Source organism: Pogona vitticeps, chromosome 4, assembly GCF_051106095.1.
Source record: "Pogona vitticeps strain Pit_001003342236 chromosome 4, PviZW2.1, whole genome shotgun sequence".
Lineage (NCBI taxonomy): Eukaryota > Metazoa > Chordata > Lepidosauria > Squamata > Agamidae > Pogona > Pogona vitticeps.
The window spans coordinates 204,279,789-204,289,259 of NC_135786.1; positions in this window are offsets into that span (position 1 = coordinate 204,279,789).

The following is a 9,471-nucleotide window of genomic DNA, read 5'->3' on the forward strand; positions in this document are numbered from 1 at the left end:
AACATTTAGGAAGGGAAGGAAGAAGCAGTATAAAAGAGAAGACATTACTGGTGATGAGGAAGAGAAGGAAGAGGAAGAGGAAGGGGTGGATGTGTGGATTGATGCTTTGGAGGGGCCAGAGTAGCTGAAAGAAATCCTCTTCTATTATGAGCATGCTGGATTATCCCAAGCACATCCTACCATAAACTGTAGCTCCCAACATGGGTTGGGTTAGAGGACTACTTGACTTGCCTGATGTTGACCCTCTTTCTGTATGGAGGATTGGACACACTCCAAAACTACCAAGCCCTCTCACTGGCACTGACCCTAACTCCAACTCAACTACAGCACTGGAGAAGAGAGTTCTAATTCAAAAGACAGTGGCAGCTTTAGAGATAGCTCCATGCTAAAGAAGAGTGCAAGAGGGAACAAGAACATTGAAGTACTGGGGTGAGGATTTGAACTGAATTGGCAGGAAGGGAGTCTTGACTGCCCTGCAGTAATAGACTTGAGCCTAAGGGACAGTGGGATATGGAAGAAGGAGAGCCAGTGAAGTCTACTGGTTTGCTTTACATAATTCTGGAATAAAATCCTGAGTTTACTGCATTGAGCTTTCTTCTGCATGGTAGTGACCAACCTCACTGGTCCCTTTGACATCTCCCGGCTCATGGAAGGCTTGGGGATGACTGATTCATTAACTGCTGACTGGAAGTGAGTGAATGTTACATTGTTTGCCTTCCACCTTTGTAAAAAAAAAAAAAAGCAACAGGATTTCAAACCATGAGTAGGGCTTATAGTGGGGATGGGCACATGTATGTGCATGTCAGCCCCACCCTCAAGCAATGAGTTCCCAGTCAGAGGATTTCTATAATTGTGTCACAATTGCAGCACTTCCTGGATATCCTGATGTTCCATATGCAAACCTTTTGATGCTACAAGGCGTTGTGTTGTTTAGGAGAAGGCTCACACGCACGTTCATGATTCTACCTCCACTTCTAGCCCTATCCATGTTCAGGCAAATACTTTAATAGAGTGACTGTGTTTCCACACTATACTGTGGAAATATACTGATAGTTGTTTAGTTTTTTTCCCTCTCTCATAATGCTACCTTTGGGGTTATCCAGTGAAGTTGTATGTTGGGAGATTCAGGACAAATAAAAGGAAACACATCTAAACAACACATAAACAATGATGTTTGCTACCAAAAGATATAGAGCAGTTCCATGAGGAGCTTTTATCAATTACCCTGTCTTATCACCTGAATGTTCTGGGGACAATGTTGTTCTCTGTGCATTTTATCTTCTTTTACTCCAAAATTTGCCTCTTTTTTTTAATGATGGGGAAATTGATTAAAAGATGGAATAACTTCATGGTGGCTAAAAATCATGTTGCTTAATGTTGTTGCAACTAGAGTAGGCCCATCTAATCCATGGAATCTGTGGAGGAGTTGACTCATCAAACCCTTTCTGATTCAATGAACCTAATCTCATCGCAACTTAGTATGCCAAGCAATAGGATTTCAGCAATAGTGTTCTAAAACTACTGTGTGGAATCCTCTGTCTGGAAACACACATAATGATGCCACTAACCTGGATGTCTTTAAATGGGGATTTGAAAAATTCATGTAAGATAAGAACATAGAGGCTAATAGTCATGATGGCTACAGTATGTGTTGATCTTGCATGGTATCAAGTAATTTCGGACTCAGGATGGCCCTAATAGGATTTTAAAGGTATGTGAAATGTTTGAGGTGTTGTTTACCATTGGCACCACCCCAGTGATTTTGAGACCCATGTCTCCTAGGTCATTGGTTCATCACCAATCCAGTATACCACACTTGCTCCCTCTGTTGTTGATAGAGTACCTCCAATATCAGATTAAGGGGAACACAAGTAGGTGGGTGCTGTTGTGCCTATGTCCTCCCCAGAAGGCTGGAAGTATTCCTTTTTTCCCCAGCATGGTTTTTTGAGTTCCTAACAATTGTAACAATGGAAATATATTTCCATGGAGGACAAATCATTCGCTATGTTGCCCTGGAATGCACAGTCACAATCCAAATATTTGGGAATACATTGTAAGAGCAACAGGGATGACTACTGCCCTGGATGAACTGACAATAAATGCATGCCCACTGCACCTCAAAACAGTGGAATGCACCTCAAAAGTCTCAGCAAAGGGATGTACACAAAATGTTTCCCTTGTGGCCAGCAAGATGGAGACCTGGTCTACACTGATTTTGGAAAGCAATTTTGTTACCTGTTCTTTTCCAAATGCTGATTAATTTCATAGCAGTTTGAAAAACATTTTCCCCCAAATAAATACCCACACAATGACATTTTGAGCTGAGATCCAAAGTCTAAACGTTTGAAGATCCCATCGAAGTGAAATACTGGAAAAAGACATTGTTATTTTTCTTAACACATGAGAAAGGATCTATGTATTCAGGAAAAGATGTTTAATGTTGCTTCAAATGGTGGGAGGTATTTCAATCTTTGCTAGAACAGCTTGGCACACTGGGATCATAAGGGATTCTTGAGTACCAGCTGATGCATGCAGTACTCTTTTCCATACAGCAGAGAAGTGGGGGGTGGCAATCATTCTGCGCTTGTGCTGACTCCACTGTTACACAAGACTGTATAGCTTCAAAGCAAGAGGTTGGCACTGCACTCATTTTGAGGGTTTAACTTGAGGAGGTTATGGCAATTTAGCTAGTTCAGAATGTAGTTTCCCTTGTTATCACTGGAGAAAACCACAAACTCCATATTCAAGGTTCACTCCTAGACATCCAGTGCTCTGTATAGTTGTCTTGCACCACATTGTTACTGAGAAAGAAACAATTGGGGATAATGATGCTGAGTTGCCCAAATGCTTATTCTGGTAGTAAAGATAGAGCACTCACTGATTAGCTGTTCTGAGAATTGTAACCTATATATTAAGCTAGCATCAGACAACTGGAATTTTGTTTAAATTCTACAGGACCTTGTTTCTATTCATTGACAACTTCCATTCTTAACTAACCATGATCTAGTTTCTGTTTTAGTTGACCTCTGCTCTACATTAAACTTGTCCTCTGTCACCATGGGCCTTTCTTTCCAGATCCCACAAAATTTGCCCTTCTACACTTTTTGCTTCTTTCATGCAAACTGAGTTTTTGGTAATAAATTATTATATCATTTGTGCTGTAATTTGCAAAGCTATTACTAGTATTTTTCTGATTTGATTTTAGAATGCTTTTCAGACACTTTTTGGCTTAGTATTTTGTTTGGGCACTTAGAGATATTTGTTTCACACACATTTTGTTGAGTCTTCTCCCTTTAGTAGACTACGAAGATCAAACTATATATATAGCATATGATTCTAACTGAAATCATGTCAGCGTTTCAGAGACATGATTCCAGCAAACCTTCATGTCTGAGAAATCAGATTTGCAATGAATTCTGTTATGTCCAAAAAAAGCCAATCATGAAAGCAAGCAAGTTAATTTGCAAAGTGTGGCAGGCATGACAAGATTCTGCTGTGACAATCAGATATTTTTACAACCTAAGGAAATCTCTCTTCTAATGACAAGTTCTCTGTTTTGCATAGTTCAACCCTTAAATTAGTTATTATGTAGACAGTTTTGTTCTACATGCCTAGACTGAAGGGGAAGTGCCATTGGCTGGTCCACTAAAGTAGGAGAATGCCTTGCACTGGTCCTGGTTCTAGCAGTTTTAGAAAGAATGAATACTTTCTCTTAGTTCACTGTTTCCATGGCATTTACAATTAGACTTTCCCTTGTGTAGATTACTGAACAGGTTTGGCTTTGAGTATGTTCCCATTCTTATCATCTAGTTGCTCAAGTTGCTTTTTAAAGCAGGTTGAGAGCAATAAATTTGTGAGATGCAGAATAATTTGGAGATACAGAAAGGGAAATTCACAGTATACAAGACACTTTGGTCATAAATCACCTATCTATATCGAGCATGGAAGAATAAAAGCACACCTATACTACTGCGATCATGTCATTGTCTGAACCTGATTCAGTCCATGCTCATTCCAAATGGGACTGGATTATTCTGAAGTGTTAAACAGAGTACTACCAAAGGCTTAACAGCTTATGGGAAGGACCCCAGAGGTTTTCACAAAATGGCTAGCACGTCCATCACCCCACCCTTCTTCACCAAGGCCCAGCATGCATATTGGAACAGGAGAATGCCAAGTTGGCATCACCAGGCCCTATTGGAGCATTTCCCCTTACCAATGACTGTGACAATGCAGCAGCTGATGGGAGCTGGAGTCCAACAACAGTCACAGGGCCACCACTTCCCTAGCTATGATATACACCAAGGAGAATTTCAAAGCTGAAAGGATACACGGGACATTAGGTTCTTGGCAGGGATTAACAGACTAGCAAGGCCCCTGCCTCTTCCAAAACATATTCCTTTGGCGCCTGATAGCAACTTTCAGATAGGACCTTTTGCAGGCTACATATCTTGGAAGTACCTTGATGGCACACAACAACAAACAACAGTAAATTGCCACATTTTCTTGCCTAGACATGGTCTAGAGGGGCGGGGTAAAAATCAAATAAATAAATAAATAAATAAAAATTAAGGTCTTTCCAGGCCTTTGAGCAAGGGAAGTTGGAGACAGAGATGACTGCTGATCATAGGATTAAAACAAGCATACTCTTAATCACCTTGCCTGAAGCACCCTTTCTGCAGAGATGTGCTCACCTCAGTTCTGTGTACAGACTTTCAGGCAAGAGTACTTTCATGCTGCCCCCTCTCTTGCCATAGATTTCAGGTCAAGACCAAAGTGAACTCCTTCCAGTATGCCCTTTTCTCTCCAGGCTTCAAGGAAGGCTGTACTTGCTTTGATACTGCTCATAGGTATTCGAACAGAGATATTTGTCACTTCATTTGAATGCTCATGAGCAATACCCCAATCGCATTGACATGGATGTTCAAAGTGCAGATATGGGATTTGAAAGAAAAGTTGGCTAGAGTTGGAAAGCCATATTTAAAAAGCTAGATAGTTTTTCATGTTACTATACTTTGTATCCTGGTTGTTGTGGGTTTTTCGGGCTCTTTGGCTGTGTTCCAAAGGTTGTTGTTCACCAGTCTCTGTGGCCCACATCTTCAGAGGACTGGAGTCAGAACTCTGCCTGTGCTCTGGTTGTCCTCTGACTCCTAAAAAAACCCATAACAACCATTATTATACTTTGTTCTGCACAATCCTAAAGCACTCCCAGGAAAAGGGAATGATAATCTGCTTCAGACTACTCCATAACCAGCAAACCCTGCAAAGGGTCACCAGAGTCACAATTTACTTGACAGCATGTGACTATATATTTTGGACTGCCCTGGACCAACTGTTGATTACCCTTGTAGGCCCCTTTATTTTTATAGAAATAAAGCAGGATTTCTTTTCTTTAGAGACTGATGTTCAAAATATTGGATTGGATTGGATTTGTGTGAAGGAACATACCACTTCTGAGTGGATGTGGATCATGAATGACATCCCTGTGTCATCCTTCACTTAGCTGAAATCTCAGGGTCAAGGTCTGAACAACAAGCACAACATTTATTACAAACTATTTACAAGACCTCCACCACCAAGTCCTCCTCATGAATGTGTTAGCAGAGGAATCAACTATAGTCCAGTGTATTACACTGCCATGGCTTGTATATTTTCAACTTTACTTCCCTTTTCTCTTGTGCCAATTGGCATCACAGTAAGTGTCTCTCCTGTTGATATGTGGGCAAGACATCTCAGTTGACCGGTCCTTGCTTTAGCATCTCTTGAATTCCACTTTTTGGGGATCCTTTCACTCTTCTAGCTGAATTCCTTCGGAGAGCCCTGAATAATGTCTGCTAGAGGAAGGTTGCATTTGAAGCAAACTGGCATATGCTCTAGACTCTGGATCATCATCTCCCTACTTGGGGGCATCAGCCCAGTCCTCTATATGACTCTCCTTCTCCTCCTTCCTGCTGGCTGTCCCCAGCCCTTCTTCTAGCTTCCTTATATCCCACTTGGTGGGAACCTTTCTCAGTGGGCTGTTTCTCTCTTGTCTCCCCATTCTTCTGGGTCTTTCCTGCCTCCTGGCTCCATTCCTGAATAGTACAAACCCAGGACCATCACATAGCTTTGTGAAGGATCCTTGCAGGGACAATAGGATGTGGAGGCAGACCTTCTTCGAGTGTCCCCACTCACTCATTCACAGCTGCACAATTTACTTGACAGCATGTGACTATATATTTTGGACTGCCCTGGACCAACTGTTGATTACCCTTGTAGGCCCCTTTATTTTTATAGAAATAAAGCAGGATTTCTTTTCTTTAGAGACTGATGTTCAAAATATTGGATTGGATTGGATTTGTGTGAAGGAACATACCACTTCTGAGTGGATGTGGATCATGAATGACATCCCTGTGTCATCCTTCACTTAGCTGAAATCTCAGGGTCAAGGTCTGAACAACAAGCACAACATTTATTACAAACTATTTACAAGACCTCCACCACCAAGTCCTCCTCATGAATGTGTTAGCAGAGGAATCAACTATAGTCCAGTGTATTACACTGCCATGGCTTGTATATTTTCAACTTTACTTCCCTTTTCTCTTGTGCCAATTGGCATCACAGTAAGTGTCTCTCCTGTTGATATGTGGGCAAGACATCTCAGTTGACCGGTCCTTGCTTTAGCATCTCTTGAATTCCACTTTTTGGGGATCCTTTCACTCTTCTAGCTGAATTCCTTCGGAGAGCCCTGAATAATGTCTGCTAGAGGAAGGTTGCATTTGAAGCAAACTGGCATATGCTCTAGACTCTGGATCATCATCTCCCTACTTGGGGGCATCAGCCCAGTCCTCTATATGACTCTCCTTCTCCTCCTTCCTGCTGGCTGTCCCCAGCCCTTCTTCTAGCTTCCTTATATCCCACTTGGTGGGAACCTTTCTCAGTGGGCTGTTTCTCTCTTGTCTCCCCATTCTTCTGGGTCTTTCCTGCCTCCTGGCTCCATTCCTGAATAGTACAAACCCAGGACCATCACATAGCTTTGTGAAGGATCCTTGCAGGGACAATAGGATGTGGAGGCAGACCTTCTTCGAGTGTCCCCACTCACTCATTCACAGCTGCTTTTGTTTTTGTTGCTGCAAAAAATTGAGTTTCTTTAAACAGAGAGTGGTCTTAAACGACCAGATAGGCGGGATATGAATGAATGAATGAATGAATGAATGAATGAATAAATGAATAAATAAATAAATAAAATAAAATAAAATAAAATAAAATAAAAAGATAGATAGATAGATAGATAGATAGATAGATAGATAGATAGATAGATAGATAGATAGATAGATAGATAGATAGATAGATAGATAGATAGATAGATAGATAGATAGATAGATAGATAGATATGCACAAAACCTAGTTCTCTACCAGAGGTGTAAAAGAAATGGCATATCCTTAACAAACCATCTATTCTTCCCCTCATATAAACTAATTTGTACACGTGGCAAGTCAAAGCGGATTATGATATCTCATCAAAAAGAGCAGAATGTTACTGAATTTTTCATGAAATAAACTTCATTGCAATTCTCCGTGTCCTCTCAGTTCTACTTTTTGTGGCCTGAATAGCATGGTAGAAGAAAATACAGTGGAAATCAAAGGAAAATCTGATTCCTGGTAACTTGGGTTTTGTGGCTGACATCATATCTGGCATAGAAAAATACCATAAGGCATGCCAATGTTTAGCCATAACAAATATTTAAAAAGAAAGAAAATTTATAGAGCAAGGAGTTTGAGGGGGAAAGACAGGAGTAGGGAAGCAATTTTCCTAATTGTTACTTCTTAAACAACTGTTAAGTATAACTTTACATTGACCCCTAGTGGCAGTAATAGGAGCAATTAATATTACTAAATCTGATCCTGTTTAAAAGCAAACACTGCTATATTGTCACCCATTGCAAATGGCTTCTGTAACTAGGGTGGCTATTTACATATGCCAGAAAAGAGGACAAAAAAAGAAAACAAATTTCCATTTATTTTCTACTTATTAATGTATATGTATGGGCATAAATCTAGTAATAATTGCTATAATTTAATAAAAATAATCATGTGCTATCATGTCAATTCTGACTTATGATGACCCTTTTCATGGTTTTCCAGGTAAAGAACACTCAGAAGTGGTTTACCATTCCCTTCTCCTGTGGGTTCCCTGGGAATGTGCAGCTTGTCCATGACCAGACAGGCTGGCTGTGCTCCCTGGAGGCACAGTGGGGAATCAAACTTCCATCTTCTCCTTCCTGATAAGAAGACATATGGCCAGCCTAGCAAGACACAAGAGAATGAGTCTTTCACCTACTCAGAGTCCCCTCCACAGTTTCATAGTGTATAACAAGGTAAGTTATACACAACATTACTGATTACAATGGTCCTCTGTGGGGATGTGTTGGTTTGCTTCAGAAGAAAGCTTAGCCACTTCACAGTACTGAGAATGAAACATTTCCTCTGCTTCTCCCTGGAGGGGCTAAGGAAGGAAGAAAAAATAATTTTAAAAAATTCTATTAGGAAGCCAGATTTCAGCTGAATATCAGGAAAAAATTCTAACTGTTAGAGCAGTACGACAGTAGAACCAGTTACCTCAAGAGTTGGTGAGTGCTCCAACACTGAAGGCATTCAAGAGAAACTTAGAGAATCACTTGGCAGATATGCTTTGATTATATTCCTGCACTGAGCATGGGAGTTGGACTTGATGGCCTCATAGGCCCCTTCCAACTTCAGTTTTCTATGATTCTATAATTAGGATGGTGCTGATGCTCAATTTCTTTCTTTCTTTCTTTCTTTCTTTCTTTCTTTCTTTCTTTCTTTCTTTCTTTCTTTCTTTCTTTCTTTCTTTCTTTCTTTCTTTCTTTCTGTCTGTCTGTCTGTCTGTCTGTCTGTCTGTCTGTTTATTTATTTATTTATTTATTTATTTATTTATTTATTTATTTATTTATTTATTTATTTGGCTTGTATACCACCAATCTAGCTGCCATGGTCCCTTTGGGTGCTTTACACATTAAACAAATATAACATAAAACAACAATTTTGAACAATGAACATAATAATTATAAAATCAAAATTAAACATATAAGGAAGTTGAAACTGGCCATCCGGAAGTGGGAGGAGAGAGGAGGGAGCAAGAAGAGGTTGTTGTCATCATCGTCAACAGGGAAGTGGACCAAATAGAGTTGGTAGAGGTACGTATTTTATTTGGAAGCAGGGATTGCACCAAATGGCATACTGGACCTCAGCGTGACTTTAAGTGACCCTATTTAACAGCCTACTCAATTTGAGCACATGTAGACTAGCCCAGAGTTTATCTATATAGGTTTTAGTGGAGCTAGATTACCATTCAGCATTATCTGGGCTGATTGCTCAGTCAGATTATGATCTTTTCACATTTGTTGCTCAGTTTTGACCCCATACATTTCTACAAACTAGATAGACCTTTCTCTTTTATAATGATGCCCC